The sequence below is a fragment of the Leuciscus leuciscus genome (assembly GCF_965113295.1).
Source record: "Leuciscus leuciscus genome assembly, chromosome: 21".
NCBI classification, from domain to species: domain Eukaryota; kingdom Metazoa; phylum Chordata; class Actinopteri; order Cypriniformes; family Leuciscidae; genus Leuciscus; species Leuciscus leuciscus.
In genome coordinates, this window is record NC_138745.1 from 33,164,260 (window position 1) to 33,181,980 (window position 17,721).

Consider the following 17,721-nt stretch of genomic DNA (forward strand, 5'->3'; position numbering starts at 1 on the left):
GGCGACGGCGTTTTGGGGGCTTAAAAACGCAAAAAAGTGAAACCACCCTCCAGAGCGGAAATCTTAATAACGCTCCACCGTCGCGTTTCCGTCTAAGCGGTAAAAACGCAAAAGTCTGCTAAGGCACCGATCAGTGCTTAACATTGCCACCTAGCCGCCTGGAGTGCATACTACATCAAATTTCACACACTTTTGCGTCACCGTATGCAAGCAGATTTCCCCCCCATAACGCTTGTCTAAACGCAGAATAAAAAGTGATCACTTTTGCGTTTTCTCTTCAGATCGTTTCCGTGTAAACGTAGCCATAATCCGTTTGTGTTGGATTACATGAATGATTTGTGTTGCATTAACTGAAACTGGGCAGTGTGTGTTAGTTCCCAGCATGCTTTGCATGTATCTGATTTAAGAGAGAATAAATGTTGAAATTAAGTGTTATTTTATGTGTTTTTGAGAAATTGAGAAAAGGGGAAGACTTGATAGTGTATAATTGTGTTTAATGTTCAATTACATTGGAATTATTAAAACCTTTTAAATTACAGTGGGTTACCATTGTGGAGAAGAGTGGATCATTTGGTTAGGCTGTGGACTGATTCAAATAAGCTTAACACCTATAGCTGAAAGAACATGTAAATATTAGCATTTAAGATGTTAATAAGTGCTATTATTAGCTAATAGTTAGCTGTAATCTAGAAATTCAATTGAGTGACCTAAAGTGACCGATGTACACTATAAAATCATGTAAATCCAAAACTTTTTTTTTTTCAGTGCAGTTTTAAATAAACTAAGGCATGTTCACTAAGCTTAACTGGTTTATGTTACAGGGAAGCAGTTCCATTGATTTGGTTGGACATTACTATTTCACATAGATTCTTTCTCATTCAGTTGTGTTGTCACAACACAAGGAGCTTACATAGATTCAAAACATTCCATTAATGTTAATAAAAAAAAATTAGCTTGTGTGGATTCACTGTCCGTAATTGAATTAAGTTAGTTTAAAGAAGAATTTTTTTGAGTGCAGGAAATTCACAAACTTTCTTTAATATGTTTTAATGTCTGAGAAAGGAGGTGTTGTTCTGTAGTGTCAAAGATTATTATATAACAAAATTCCCTGTGGGATAAATTTTGGCAGGATGTTCCCACTTATAATGTGTCCAATTAAGCTGATTGCAACTTCCACACTGTAATGTTAACCATTAACCTCATATGTACGCATATGTGTGTGTTTTATTTTCCTCCAAAATGTTATCCATGTTTCATGGAACACTTTTCACTGTAGATTTATTTCAGCATGCCACATTCCCACCAACAAATCCTACAATTAAGGACTTTTTAGTAAACATTTAATTCTGAAATTCTTCTTTTTTTTTTCTTCTTTTTTTTTTTAAGTAGCTTTTTAACAAGGAAATGTAATTATTATCGTGATTAAAAAATTATAAAATGAAATGTAAAAATTGGAAATAAATAGAAAAGGACATTACTATTAATAATAAACTTATTATTTCTCTTTATACCTTTTATATTTTTGCAGCTTAACTCTCTTCTCTCATCTTCCCACAGACTATAATGCCGGCAGCATCTTTCCTTCCTGTTTTCTGGACGCCTTGCGTGATGTCATTTCCTTTTGAAGGTCCAAGATAAACATTCATTTGTGGATCACCTGGGGTAGCGCTCTGATAGACAGCTCAAGGATCCGAGTATTCCCTTACATAATTAGCAAAACCAGGCATGGGCATAATCTCATTCTCCAGACCCAGAAATGATGTGCCCTAGAAAGACAAGTTATTTTTATTGATTTATTGATTGATTTTCGCTTTATTCTCGTCCCACCGCTGTTGACACCTGAAGTTTATGCATTCAGATAACTCCTCTGTTTGGAAACGTGGTTTTATACTCTGGAAAGAAACATAAAAAGTTTTTGAGAACATACTCCTCTGTGATGCAGTGCAGAGGTTTTCGTTCGCGTACATTGGGTTTGATTGACAGCGAGCCGGAGATATACCTCCGTCTCCAAGCGTGAGTGAGATATTTAATCATTCGTAATTAACATTTCTGCCGTAGTGGAAGCTGGAAGACAGCAGGCACTTGTGATTATCTGTGCGAAAGACAAAAGTGATGATTAAGAAAGTTAGACAACACATGTCCACCTTTGACCATCCAACCCGAGCAAGAGAAAACCACATGGGTTCGGGTCGTCTTCGTTTCAGCACTTATGCACGTTTGTTCAAACGTTCTTTGAAATGTTGATATTGAGCCGATTAAAGATGTGTGTAAACAACTTATGGTGAATTCTCAGAGCTGTGCAAATATTCACTGTTTGCATCTCTGACATTTACAGGCGTTTTGTAATGCGCGGCTCTCGCTTTGTGCCGTACAAGTGTTGGGGTCGTGACTCCGTGGTCCGTTCTGCATGTTTGGACACTTTCTTTTCCTTTCATTTGACTTTTTTCTCTTTGATAATTCCTGTTCCACACACGCTGACCTCCAAATGTATTCTATCCGGAGCTCGCGAGGCCGGTTCTCTGAAGAACGTGGTTTTCCCCTTGCGACGCCCAAATGCAGATGTTCAGCCGCTCTGCCAAGAACTAGCGAGCCTTTCTCTCTCCCACCAGTCCCAGGACAGCTTCACACAGCCGTCCATACTGGCACAAACACTGCGTTTGTGTGTGTGTGTGTGTGTGTGTGTGTGTGTGTGTTTGTCCTCCCCGTACACCAGATCACATCACAGCAACCAGCTGAGGAACCATTTCTGATGTCTTCCACCTTTATTTTCTTCACGTTCCTTCTCTCCCTTTCTGTCTTTCATCCTCTAATTTCCCCCTTTATCAGGAATGATCGTAGGGCTCTTAACCATCATGGATGATTACTCAAATGACAAATTGAATTTGGTTAATGGTGAGGGTCTGACTTTGGGATTTTCAGGATTTCACTCCTGCGAGCGACCGCAGAGGCCGGACTAACCAGAAACACGCTTTCTCCATCAAATCGTGGTCTGCAGCTGGCTGTGGGAGTGCTCAGCGCTGGTATTCAAGCGTGGATGTGTGTGTGGGATAGTTCCTATAGTTTAAATGAACTCCAGGTGGCCTATATGATCAGGCCATTACTTCATGACTGTGAGCACCGGGTCAGACATTAGCCAAACTGTGAAGATGTGCTGTCACCAGAAACGACTCAGAATCACATGTTGAGGTTATGTACATTTACTTAAAGCATATTAATTATGTAGTTCTATGTGAAAATTCCCATTGTAGTTTCTACCATATAAAATAATCTACAACAAATGTGATAGCCTGATAATAGCCATCAGGTTAGTATAAAAATGACACTGTTTAAAGGAGTAAAAGTAACACTATCTGTGGAGTAACTACAGTGTTTTGGCAGAAATACTGTATATGGAGCCGATAAGAGGACATGGTGATGTCATCTAACTCTCATTACAGTATTAGACTGTCTTCTTAATATCTGCTAAGACTTTGTTTTGACAATCCCCCAACAGACATGCAACTCACTATAAGTAACTTTGCAACTACATGCCAACTTATTCCCTTCCCCTAACACTAATACTCAACTAATACAACTAATTATGAGAGTTAGTTAACATGTAGGTGCAATGTTATTTAAAGTCAACAGAATATCTAAATGGGGCCCAATCAACATGTCCCTTCAGGGGCCCCGTAGAAATATGTGACTGGCTACATTTCTGCCCAACCTATGTTGCTCCAGGTACATTTCACTGCATTTTTAAGGAGGCACTATAGTCAATATCTTTCCATTGTAGATAGGGGTTTATAAAAAAAAATTATAAAAAAAACAGTGTCATGAAAAAAACATGCCTTTTTTGTGTTTGAAAATTTGTGTTGATTATAGCACTTTTCGCAGCGTCTTCTAAGTGTCCAGTGACTTGCGTGTGTAAAAATACTTATCGAAAGATTTATTTTAAGTCAACATATGTGTGATAGGATGAATTTCTTGTTCTTCTTTAGTTTATATACATTATATTTATCAATTCAATCAAGTAGCTCACATTTTATACAAAACTTTTATATATTTTCGCCAATGAAAACATTAAACGCACAATCAACCGTCGTTCATCTCCGAGCAACCAAACGCACGGCACTGATGAAATGCGAACACTAACCTCCAAGCTTCAACATTTCATCTTTTAACAGCACTTTTGTAGGACTTCAAGAAGTAAAGTTTACAATGTGACTTTCCCTCAGACTTGACTCTTTTTTTCTCTCTCTTTTTTTTTTTTGCACTACTCATTTTTAAACTCTCACTGATGTTCACTCATCTTCTTTATCAAGTCATCCCTGCAAATCACACCCCATTGGTCATCCATCAGTCTGCGGCGATCACCAGAGACTCCCTCCTCTCCCAGTAGCATTTTTCTCTCTCTGAACTATCAATCGCTCCATCCGCAAACCAGCTCTCATTCCCCCAAAATGACCCTCCCTCCCTTCTCCGTACCGGTCAGATTGATACGTTTCACGCCGCCATCACGAGAGGTGGTAAAATATTTCCTGTCACTTAAAGTCCAAGAGGCACGGCTGCTAAATCGTCGAGCCGAACCCAGGAATCCATCAAGCCAGCGCTCAACTTTGCTCTAGAACATTTGATATGCAGCGTTACTGCATCGCTCCGCATCTGCTTTGCCAGATCCTCCTCGGGCCAGAGGTCAATAATAAAACAAAGTTTGAGGGAGCTGCTGGAATATTCACAGTATATGGTTAAAGGGCTCGAGAAACACATCATTAACTCCCCTCTAAGAAAGTCCGCCTCATTCCAGCGACTCTTGTATTCATAGCATTCCCTTTTCAGACATCTTAACGATCACGCGCAGATGTATGGATCACGCCGTTCTCTTCTCTCCTGGCGCGTAATGGCAGAGCGAGAGAGTTGCCCTATGGCTAATTTGTATCATTCAGTAGCGTGACTGTTTGTCAGAGCCGAACTGACTCTCTTGACCTTCTATTTCTTGTGGCGGCCGACAAGTGGCTCTGCCTCTGGTAATTAGTTTTCAGCCGCTCTCTGTGCATGTGTGTGCGTGTGTTTAAAGTTGAGCTTACGAGGGCCAGGCAACGCAGAGTGCTGGTTAAATATTTACTGTTCAAGGCAGATTCACACAACTTTTTAAAATTAATGAGTGGAGCGGGCTGTTTGGACAGTGGCAGCGGTATTGAACTGTTTGTAGAGCTTTTCCACCTCGCACTGGTGACGTGCAAGTCACTCTGTATTTCCCTGCTCTCTCTCTCTCTCCCTCTCCCTCTCTGGAATTAATGGAGAAATGGCCATGTGGTTTCAACCCACGCGGCGCGCGAGCCGTTGGATGTGCTCTCTCTGTATTAAACTGTATTTGCAATGGATCACTGCCATTGTGAAGTAGTTTTCTGAGAGCTTCAGTGCTTCACTCTTCAAGCATTCAGCTACACTTCTTTTCCTTTTCTTTCTTATTGTCCAACTCTTTTCACTTCCCAGAGGAAGAGGAATTGCTCTTTTGTAGCTCAGGAGACTTAATGAGGTCTCAGCTTTGATTATTTGAAGAATCAAAGTTGTTTTAGATGATTCTCTTATCATTCCTTATGATGAATAACAATTCAAATGAACAAAATAAGACAATTGTTGTTGTACAGAAGGTGTTTAGAGTTAGGGCCAGAAAATAAAAAATGGAGTTAAATTTGTTTCCATGACGTTCAGAATCAGAAAAATAGCATTAATGGAGTATATAAAAATACATTTTGTGGATAGCATAACTTATGAGAAACAGTTGAGTCTATATTGAAGTCTGTAGATTTGCAAAGCACAGTTGAAGACATTGTTGAGATCCCTTGTGAGAATTGTGAGATTACTAAGAGTCTTTTTCTCAGGAGAAAAAAAAAAGGATGCTTAATTAAAAGTCTCTTTTTACTCTCCATTTAATCTCATTACTGTCAAGGAGAAACAACTGAGATGTGAACGAGATCTCATTGTTATTTTTCTTTCCAACAGGTCCCACAGAGGAAATTAAATGGTTTTTCATACACAATGGAGGCCTCAGGTATGTTATCTTATGTTAAATATAAGTTTCTCAGATGTTTCTCCTTAAGAGTCCAGAGTACCTTCAGATAAATCAAAACAGAATATGTGAATAGTATAATATATGTGTTTATGTGGATGTTTAGCTGGTTTATGGAGTTTTTGAAGTTGATCTTTGCACCCTGCAGTGTGAGATCTCTTCTGAAACTCAGCTTTGTCTCAGATGTTTCACCTAAAATTCCTGAAGACAAATAAAAATAGAAAATATGTGAAAAGCACAGCAGGTGTAGGAGTTTTTGATGAGAAGTGATTCTTGAGACCTTATCCTAAGATTTTAGCAAAAATGTGCAAGTGTGAGCACTTTGAGATATTGCTGATACCTTTCCTGGAACTCCCGATGAGACACATGTGAGATCAATGGATCTTCTTTCTACATGAGAAAGTAAAAGTCTATATTCGCTCTCATCACTGTAATGTAGAAACAACTGAGATGCTAACGAGATTCTCATTTTGATTTCACCCACCCCTCGTCTTTAACTCTCTCCTTCCAGTTCAGTGCAGCGGATCAGCATCCAGTAAATGACTTACATTTATATGTAAAAAAAAAAAAAAAAAAAGCAGAAGAGGAAGAAGGGGGTGTTGGGGGCAGGCTAAAGGGATTTACTACAGTTAATCTTTTCCATAGAGTAGATATGTGGGTTCCTTCGTTCAGTGCTTTGTTGACAGAAGTGGCCTCCATTGTAGGGGCTCCAGAGGAGGGGGTCTTTTGAAGGGCCTGCTATCGTCCCGCCGCATGCGCGCCACACTCGTCCTGCAGCCAGCTGATAGGCTGGCCTCGACACACTGGGAAGATTGAATTGAAGTGTCACACTTGAGGCGTACGGTGCGATCGGCCCTGCGTGAGTGCGAGGTGAAGAGGGGAGATCACAACGTTTCCTCTCCGAATGGTGAACGAACGAATGAACGAACGCACACCCTCCTCTCGGTGCTTATATTTGACTTTGTGTGCTCGGCTGGTTTTATTATGACAGGCTGAATGGAGAAGGGGGGGATTAAACTGTTAAGCAGACATCAGAGGCTGTCTAATGTTTAATGCAAGAGTGTGTGCATGTAAGAACTGATAATGAATACAAACAGGACGACATCTTATTTGCTGTGTTTTTATTAGGATGACTGGAGAACTTGACATCCTCAGCTATCCTCTCTTAATCTCAAAAAAAACCCGACCCACATCAAAAAAACCTTTCTAATTTCTTGAGAGCCCTGTGTAGTTTTTGTTTCTGGGGCTCTACAGAATGGATGGGTTTTAGTAGCTAAGAAATGATACGACAATGAACACAATATAATTCAATTTGTCATTTTGTGATTGGTTGTGGTGCCATGTTTTGAGTGTGGTACCTTGCTTATAATTTGTTCGAGTTGGAACAGTAGTTAAACACAAATACTGTAAATGGTGATTATAGGGTTTACACACTGAATGCACTGCTTGCTTGGAGTTTTGGGTTATTAGGGGGCGTTTTTAAAAGTTTAACTACTTATAAAAGTGATTTGTCTTATTTAAAAATCTTCTTCAATTTCCGTTTATTGTAATCTATGAGTAAGACACTCAAAGTATGATTTCCCTGAAACGTTTAAAAACTATATTGAGCATCTCAACACATCAACATCAGCTCAGCCAGCGTCATGAATTTGGGACTCTAATTGTTTGGCTGGAATTGGCGGACAGGGAGAGAGTTTGAGAGAACCTTGAGTATGCAATTATTTAATTATGTTATTTGAGAAATTTCACTTTCTCCTTTAAAGTTTTTTTTTTTTTTTTTTTTGAGCAACATAAAATAAAATGTTTTGAAAAAAATATCTTACTTATTGTTTGTATGTTGTGGGATTTTGTATCCCATCCCACTGACTTTCACTGTATGACCAGAATATCTTTAAAATATCTGCTTTTGTGTTCTACAGAACAAAGAATGTCATACATGTTTGGAATGACATGAAGGTGAGTAAATCATGCCTTAATATTATTATAAATTTTTTTCACTTGAAACGGTATCTTAAAAAGGGCCAATGTCCAAAAAAAACAACAACAAAAAACCGCATACATAAATTAACAATTAAAAAAAGTAGACTTTGTCCTTGAGAACCCAAGCGCTGAAAATGACCAAAAATACATCCATGTTATCCATTAACTGCTCGCTGTTGTATGTGGCGTTTCTCTGAGTGGGACGTACGGCATATGCTGAACTCACAGAACAAGTAGGAGATCATCACCTATGATAATGAAGAGCAGATAGGAGCCGGCGATGGCGGCTTTAAAGGTCACACGTTGACGAATAATTGCTTTTTACATCCTCCACTACGTTTAACAGGCCCGAGGCTTGACCCCATTGGCAGGGGCAGTAAATATGCCATCTCCACAATGCTCACAGATGTACAGACATCTCAGCTTGTGTTCGGAGCACATTTACTGATGTGAGGTCAGAGCGCTGCATCCAAGGGCCCTTATTAATCAAGAGAAATAATGCAACAACCCTGAACACATCTCAACATAACAGGACTGACCCAAAGAACAGGGTCAATTGATTTGGAAAGAGATTTTACATTAAAAAAAGATGATATGATGCTTGATGAAGATTTAGCTTGTGCACTCCTTCCTAAACTCCCTTAACTCTACTTTTAGATGCACGTTCCCGCGGGAAAGAGAAACCTCAAATGAGATTTGTATAATATCTCAATTGTTTCTGCTAGACGGCAATGTAATTAAATGCAGAGAGATTGGAAACTTTTTGTTTCTGCAGAAAGAGTATCAGAAAAGATCTCAAACAGATACTAAAAGTCAGAGATCAAACATTTCTCATACTTTTTTTTCCAAGAGCAAATCATCAATTTTAATGCACAGTATGTCAACAATTTTCTCATTTGTCTAAAATGTCAATAACACTTTACAATAAGGTTCCATTGGTTAGCATGAACTAACAATGACAAAAGTATTCTAAAGCATTTGTTTTAATCTTTAATTAAAAAACTTAAGTTATTATATCAGCTAATATGAACTAACATTTGTATTTTGTATTAACTAACATTGAAAAACTGTAACAAATGTATTGCTTAATGTTGCATTAACTAATGGGACCTTATTGTAAAGTGTTACCAAAATGTCTCCCTCGGTATTTTAGGAGAAACTTCTGAGACAAAGTTGATACTTAATTGAGACACCGGATATCTGAGAAGTCTCCTGAGCAATAAAACTTTCTCCTGAGTTATTTAATGCTCCACATTGGGCTAACTAAACAGCAAAACAGCGAGTGTTTCTCCTCGCCATATTTCAGCAGGCTTCGTTAAAACCACATGTGCCACCGAAACCCCACAATAACAGAACACCAGCACAAATAGGATCCACCTTGCGGTTCGGATCAGGCGTTGAGAGCTTGAAATAGTGACTTTGACACGTCTCCGAGGAGAACGGATACTCTTTGGGAATGGCATCTTACTGATCGAGTTCTCTCATCGGGGGACTCGGGATTGTGAAACATGTGGTCGGAGAGTTCCTCGCGTGCCGTCTGACTGCTTTATGCATCTCAAAACACACTCGCATACTTTCAGGGGTTAAAACAACAGGAAGGGATCGAGCGGGTTTATTATGATGACATGTTTAAAGCGAAGAAAAATAAATCCACTGGAAATGAATGAAACGTTTCATTGAAGCAGGATGTTAACTTTTCATTCAAAAATATTTGACTTGTTGATCTTGTGATCTATACGCAGTAAAGGATTTTTGAAGGATTTAGAGACCAAAACGAACATGGAAAACAAACATAAAGTGCATTTATTGTCAGTTACTCCTTGCACCAAATTTTAAAGGACAAAAAAAAAAAAAAAAAGTAGGGCTTTTTAGTCTTCAGAAAGCCTTTCAAAAGCACTCTGACTTCTCATAGAGAGGCACAGAGCCAAGAGTTACTCCATTCAGCTCAGAGAGAGAGAGAGAGAGAGAGAGAGAGACTTGATTCAGTGTGTTTGATGGAGGCAGAACCACAGCTCCTCCCTGTGGTATACACACTGGATTACTCCAACCGCAGTTACATGATTTCTTCCTCCCTCTCTCTCTCTTTCTGTGAGAGATTTAGTTGAATTCTGCATCAAATGCAACCATCGCTACCTTCAAGCCCTCCTGGAAAGTTCCTTCTTACAATAAGTCATAATCATGAAGCAAATACTTTTTTTTTTGTTGTGATTTTCACTTTCTGATAAAGATATGAATGTATTTTATTTTGTGCTATAGCAATAAAGTGAAGAGCAAAGCATGTGTATAAGGTGTTTAATCAATGATTTATGTGCTTTATGTTCTGTTTTTGTCACTGCCGTACAGCGTTTCTTCAACAGTGTACAAAATGCATAAAAAATTATTTGTACAGTCAACATTCATAATTAACTTAATTATGATCAATCTTAATTAAGTGCGTCAATTATTGTTTTACACGTCCTCAACATGGAAAGTCAGGGTTGTTTTAAAAAACGTCCCATTGTTGCACTTTTCATGTGTGCTCATCTTGCAAATATGACGAGAATCAAAAAGTCAGCTAAAAAAAAAAAGCATTCAGTCATAAACAAGCAGATATTTATGGTAATTGAATATCTGATATTTAATTGAATTTTGAATACTACTGTTTTGCAGATACGAGAAATGAAATCTCTGTTTTTGTTTTGTTTTTTAGCTTCTTGATCAGCCCAACATTGGCTATCGGGTCAGGATTATCTGATGAAGAATGTTCTGGAACCCTGTTTAAAAATGGTAATTATTTGTGCAATTTGTCTGTGATGCTGGTTTAGCAGAAATTGCTAAACTTCTTAAGTGCATTTAATTATTGTGTAACATTTTAGTTTAAGTAGTTACACATTACTACATGTGCATACTATAGTAATAACAGTAAATTATGCATAATAATTACATGTAACAAACCCTAAACCAAACCCTAACCCTAAACGTAACTCTATAGTAAGTGCATGTAGTTAATATAATATTACTCAGTACTTTTTTGAGTAATTACAATGTAACTACATCACTACATCAAGTGTAACTAACCAATTAGTTTGACTAATTTAATCATGCATTCCCAAAACATTTTACCATGTCCATGTTTCCATTTAGTTTTTACAGATTTTCCTTAATGCAAATATTCCTTTTTTTTTCCATTTTTTTTTTTTTTTTCACAATGCTAATATGACGCTGATGCTTTTGTCCCGACTACTGTTATATTGCATGCAAGTGCATGTGTGGGACTCTGGGATTTTTACGGCCCGTCCCTTGTTGTCTCCAGAGGGTGCTTCCACTCAGGTCCTGGCCATTTCTTCCCCACCTGTGTGTCGTGCTCTTGTATATTGCTGTATGCCTTCTCTCATCCTTCTTCCTCTAGAAAGAAGTTAAAAAAAAAACTCTGACATTTGAAAGAGATTGGTGGGAAAAGCAATCTCGGATCACTCGGTCCCAGCAGATCACACGCATCTTACCGGGGGGAGCGAGAGACTCTGGCATTATTTGAACCGGTAACTTCTTTACAGCTAAAATGGCGCAGCCTTGGATATTTCTCTCCTCTTGTCCTCTCCTCCGCTTTAATGGGTGAGTGGAGAGCTCGTGCACCGCCTGCTCGTGACATTCGCCGTTTGCGGAGACGTCTCCGTGTGATGGGCCTCAGCTAAGAGCTTTAGGAGTCCCACACCATATGTTTCCTCACAGGATCACCCCGTCCTGCAGAATTACAGGAACCAGAGCTTAAAAAACACAATTAGTTAAAGGTGAAACGTTTATGTCCCTATCGCGCACGCAGGGTGGCCACAGACACGATCCACCTCCGGCTAGATGTGTTTGGTGCTGTGTACTTTCTTTATGCAACAGTTTGCCATGCATCACATCTCTCTGCATTCAGGGCTTCACCTTTGTCTTTTAGTAAGGATGTTTTATTTCGGGATGTAAGGCAATTTATACAGGTAATTATACAACAACTGATTTTTTTATTATTATAATTTTTTTTAAAGAAATTTCAATAGGGAACTTATTGTGAAGCAACCAATATTTTTGAGGTGGCATTTCTTTTTAAACAATTATTTATTTATTTATTTTCATATATACACGTAAATTGGAAATCAGTTATTTTTATTAGTCTGATTAAACCAATAAAAAATGTGTGTTCTATGTATTTTTATGCATATTGCAGTTGTTATATAGTACATAAATAAAATTATGTTGTAAATTATTGTTTAAAAATAATTATATTTTGTTTAACATGAATGTAAACAAATTATTTCAATACATTTAAAAAATGCAGTCATTTGCTATCAACAATTATATTTTTAAATAAATTTAGTTTTATCTATTTTTTTTTATTTTTTTATTTATTTATTTTTTTGGTTAGCTTTGCAACATGTCAAATGTTAAACTTTATTGGAATTGTGATCTGTGGAGCTGGAAAACATAGTATGTGGAAAACATACTATTGTTGCATACAAACAGACCATAAAACTGCTCTTTTTTTCCCCAAAACATCATTTTAAGATCATTTGTCACTCCTATCATTTGATTGCGCCCCCTTGCTGTTGATAATATTTTAATCAGGCATCAGGGGCGACACAGAAACAGACCACCCCGGCACTCAAGGCTTGTTACCCCTCTGAGACCCCGAGACTCAACCCGCAATAAACACCAAGCGTCTTTCTATGTCGCGATTCCACCCTCAGTTCAACCAATCACCTTCAGAGAGCAGCTCTTCACATAATGGAGTTCATCTCCAATCACAATCTTCCTTTTTTTTCCCCTCTTTTAGGAAAAGATTAGCTCATGTTTACAGCCCTGGATGTGGACTCTCATTTCCTTGTCTATACTTTCAGGAGAAAGAGGCTCTTTGTGTGACGACCACATCTGTAACATGTACTGTACCTGTGCTTACATAATGATCCATTCTGAACCCTTCTTGTGAATGTACGTATGTAGAGGCGGGCGGTAATACCAAACGTAAAGAGTCATTTCATTCAATGACAATACAGTTATTTCTATTCAAAACAATAAAACTAATATTATAAAATGGATGGATAGCAAGCTGCAATGCTGCATCTCAGCCCGAGTTTAAAGTCAACATGAAACCCGTTTGCAACCTGATTTACTTCAACATGTTTTTCTGTGAAAAGTCTAACCCTCACTCTACAGACATAGTTTTAAGTTAAGTTGTGTTACACTTTTTTTCTAGAGTTGAAATTTTGAGTTGGAACTCCTCTATAGTTGGTTGAACACCTGTTTTTCAAGTTTTAAATGAAACAAGATATTTAGTGAGAAACAGTGGAAGACAATACTACAATGGGTAAAAAAAAAAATTAAGATGTGACTTTGATAAATACATTTTTATTTATTTTTTTGCACCAGGAACATGCATTAAAAACGTTTAAAATGTTGAATCTTGAATTTCATCTTGATCTTGAAACACCCGTTGGTCAGGACGTGTCCCGCTCTGCATAGTCTCAGCCTCAGATGTCGTGCCCACAAACCTCTGGCTGAATGTCTGATGCATAAGGCACACAAAATGGGAAACACTTCTGGAGTTTCGACGTCATCATCTGATTGGTTGAATTCTCCAGGATCTCCGGGAGACATGTATGTCGCATTCTTTAACAGTCCGTCTGGAAACAAAGCCTTTGTGACTCCCAAACTTCCTTATGGAAGAAGAAAGCTGTCATGTTTATAACTGTGACAACGAGCAGGATTAACTAAATGCTGGATTTCCAGAAGTATATGAAGCTCACAGCACCAGTGTTGAAGCAAACTTGCACATAGTTAATAATGAATTGCATGCCGTTCTGTTATACGTAGTGAGGACATCGACTTTACAGAATTCTTTTAGGATTTCAACAATTTTCACGTAGAAATTGCAAGAATAACACATTGAATTAAACGTGAAATGTTTGACTGAAACAGTATTTTCTTGTAAACCCAACTCCAGAAATCTTCGTTTTATTTACATCTTTGAAAAATATTTTTTTTTCAAAGCATGCAAACAGATAATATAGTTATCGTTATGGTTATCTTCATAGTTATCGTTCTTGGTGTGAACGGGCCTTATATCTGTATTTTTATTCCTTTGTGAGACCCTGTTACCAGCCTGAAGGTTCCTTTCCAGTTGCTTCTCCTTGGCACTTGCTCTCTCCTCCACTCTTCGCGTCTCGTTCTGTCACTATTTTCTATTTGCTTGTGTTTGGTTTGTGCGGTGGAGGGCCGTAAGAGGTCTTTCAAGTAAAAGGAGTCTTCATATGTCCCCGATTGGAGGAGTTTGGTTAGGGGCTCGCCCCAAGCTAACTGAACTTTGCCTCTTTCTGCTCCTCGCTCTAATACTTCCTCCAGCGCGGGGGCCGGGGGGCCGAGAGAGGGCCGCTGGAAAACAGCCCGCGGCCCTACAGCTGATAATTTCACCAAATTTGCATCTTTTACAGGCAGTTATAAGGACTCAGCCTCTGAGGCCCACGGCGAGTATTACACAGTCATATTCAGTCTCTTCCACTGTCATCCCCGTCTCCCTCCCTCCTCTCTCAGACTTGCCCCGCGGGAGCTTCTCGTCCTCACCCACCTACCCACTCTCACCGTGAGCGTGTGTGTGTTTGTGAATGCCTGTGGCATCTTGGTATACTTCGCCTGGCATCTGGCACGTTTCAAAGGGGGAGGAGGGAAAACGAACACCTTAGTCACTTTACAACAACAGCAACATTTACAAATGTGTTTGTGTGTGTGTTTTGAGAGCTTGATGATGTCATCCTCCCCTCTCCCCTTCACTTCCTCTCATCTGATGGTCAGCTTCCTGTTCGTATTACAGTTACACACCCGTTTGTGCTGACACTTCTCAAACACACTGTTTGTTTTGTAGTGTCTTGCTTCCTAAAACTAGATTATACAGTGCATGTGAAGGGCATTTAACAGCAGTATTCAAGTAATAAATGTATTCTTATTAAAGCTAAAGTTATTCAATCAAGAGCAGTGAGTGATTTGATGTTTTTCTTTTGTTGTTTGATTCATATTAGCAGTATATATAACAGTAGGCACTGTATATTACGCTGCTTTCACTTTAATACACATATCTAATGTACACATGCAATTTCTTTACTTGCTGTTTACCTTCACAGACATAACTGACTGTGTTTATGTGAACTTTGTGTTTTTGACATAACCTTGAGTGTATCTGACAGTTTAAGCGCAATAAGACGTGAAAGATTACTTAGTTTGATACTCACGGGACGTGCCGTCGGACATCAGCTCTTTGTCCGTGTGCTTCGGATGTGTGCGCTCAGAAAAATGATGTGGCTTTAAAACGCGTGCAGATAATAAACTTTCATGATGATGAAGAATTGCAATGTCATGTGAGTGTGATCGCAATAGAGGTGACAATCGAAACAAAGCAGATGTTTTAGTTTTTGGCAGAGTATCCGAGGCATGCGCTGTAAAGGCTCCGCAGCTTATTTGCATTTAAAGATACATGCACATAAACAGCATGTTTTTCCTTCCACACAAAAATGCGCATTTACAACATGGTATGATCAATTATCTGTGAGATATTTTGAGCTGAAACTTCACAGACACATTCTGGGGACACCTGAGACTCATATACGCTGATTTCACGCAGCCGCCATTTTGAAATCGAAAGTGAGGCTCCGGTGGGAAGAACCCCGGAAGTAAAGATAAACAACAATGCTTTGGACTACCAACCTGAAGCTGCTGCCGCGATTTACACTATTGGATGTTAATATCCAATATAGGATATGAATATAGTTCATTCCTGCTGCTTTTTTTACTTTCTGAATTATATATAAAAAAAATATTTTATTTAAAAATGATTTTCACTGTATATAGTCTAAAGTATGAAAGAAATGTATGTACAGTTTTAGAATAACTCATTTTATACATTAAACACAACAATACGCCATCGCATTCACGACTCTCCTGTGATTAAAGGCGACACTTCTGGTTTTCTTCCCACCGGAGCCTCGCTTTCGATTTCAAAATAACGGCTGCGTGAAATCAGCGTATTACATCTTGTAAAAAGTGGCATAATAGGTCATCTTTAAAGCAATTCAAAAATCTATAAAAACAATTTTCCTATAAAGGCATTTAGCCAATTCTACCTATTTTAAGTCATTCTTTTTTTGAAAATTATCTTCTAATTGAAATCAGTTACTTTAATTATTATTTATATATAGTTAAGCAAAATACTTTGTTCTTTTTCTTCAGTATTGTTGTTTGATTAATATTAGCCATTTTATGAACAGTGGCTCTGCTCTGTTCATAAACTATTTGCAAGCTGTGTTTACTATTAAACATTAAAGGAATATTCTGTACAATGTTGTCAATTACCAAAACAAAATGATAATAATAATATTAATTTTGACTTGTCCCTAAGTTTGTAAAAACAAAACAAATCATGTTTACTGCAATACATTTACAACATAAGTCTAAGGGACATGTTGACCAAACCGTTTAAAAGTGTGTATTTTTGTTAAACCATTTGCATTAAATCTTTGGACTTCTTAAAAAAGTAATATTCAAACCTGTATAAATCAGTCTTTTTTGGTGGGACTTTTCTGAGGGTTTCATAAGTTCTGGTGATGTGCTTCTGACACATTTCCAGTGGAGTTAAACAGTGCTTCATGTCAGGCCCCTTCCAGGCATCTGACACCATTAGTTATTGAAAGTAAAGCTTGTATTTTTGTTAAAGCACTTACATTTTTCTGTGCAAAGAGTGTGTTGTTTCAGTAAAGTTTTTTTAATCAACTTTTTCTAAGTGGAGGAACTTCTGGTTGTGGTTACCACCCAAAAAAAAAAAAAAAAAAAAAAAGAAAGAAACGCTGAAACAAACTTTTCACCTTTCTTTTTTTTTTTTAAACAAATGCATATGAATCCTGCAGAATGATTCTGCTCTTTCTCCTGGTTTTAAAATCTTAGTGAGTGTTTAATTGACTTCTGAGATCAAAGTTGTGCATCTTTTGCCCAAGTTTGCCAAGGACCGCAGCAGCTGGGACGGTTTATTATGTTTAAGTAGGGTTAAGTACTGCCCAATTTAAACTCTAAGTCTGGGCGCATTTAAAATAGCTGTAATGAGTATTCCCGCAATTTACTGGAACAAAGGAGTCATTAGCTGCCATTGTGTGCCATCATCGAATGCTGTCACCTTGTCTTAGAGTAAAAAAGTATGCCTCATTTAAAGCTACAATTACGCACATTAGAAAAAGCAGTTTTCAAATAGAACTATAAATGCTCTAAGATGGGTCACACGACCGCTGCTGTTTGTCAAATCGTGTTTCCAGGGCATGTGATAAGACTGGTTGTTAAAGCCAAACAAGAGCTTTATGTTGTTTGAAAGAAGAATATCAGCATGTCCAATTGTTTAAATGTGATTACAGCCGTACGGATGAGTGTGAATTTGTCCAAAAGGAATGATTTTACATGTATAATGACAGCCTCAGGCTGGGTTTAGCGAAAGCTAGTATCATGCGAACAATACCTCTGGTGTAAACCGGCTGGGTGAAAGATAGAAGACTATGACATCAATTTTCACTAATTATATCATTGTGTCAACTGATCATTTAAAGGTGAAGTGTGTCATTTTTTAGCCACTTGTGGCTGTAATCAAAAAAAAAAAAAAAAAAAGCAAAAGGCAGAGCGTGCTGTTAGCAATGAGTCAGAGAATG

At 38.1% G+C, this 17,721-nt stretch overlaps 1 long non-coding RNA gene across 1 annotated transcript in view; it reads left to right on the forward strand.

Annotated features, from left to right (window-relative positions):
• Positions 1-12,143, forward strand: part of LOC309485235 — a 38,179-nt gene extending 26,036 nt beyond the window's left edge. Inside the window, exons 3-5 of the long non-coding RNA XR_014201108.1 lie at positions 5,986-6,034; positions 7,972-8,008; positions 10,682-12,143. This is a non-coding gene — a long non-coding RNA (uncharacterized lncRNA). The remainder of the gene's footprint in view (positions 1-5,985; positions 6,035-7,971; positions 8,009-10,681) is intronic.
• Positions 12,144-17,721: the final 5,578 nt, after the last annotated feature.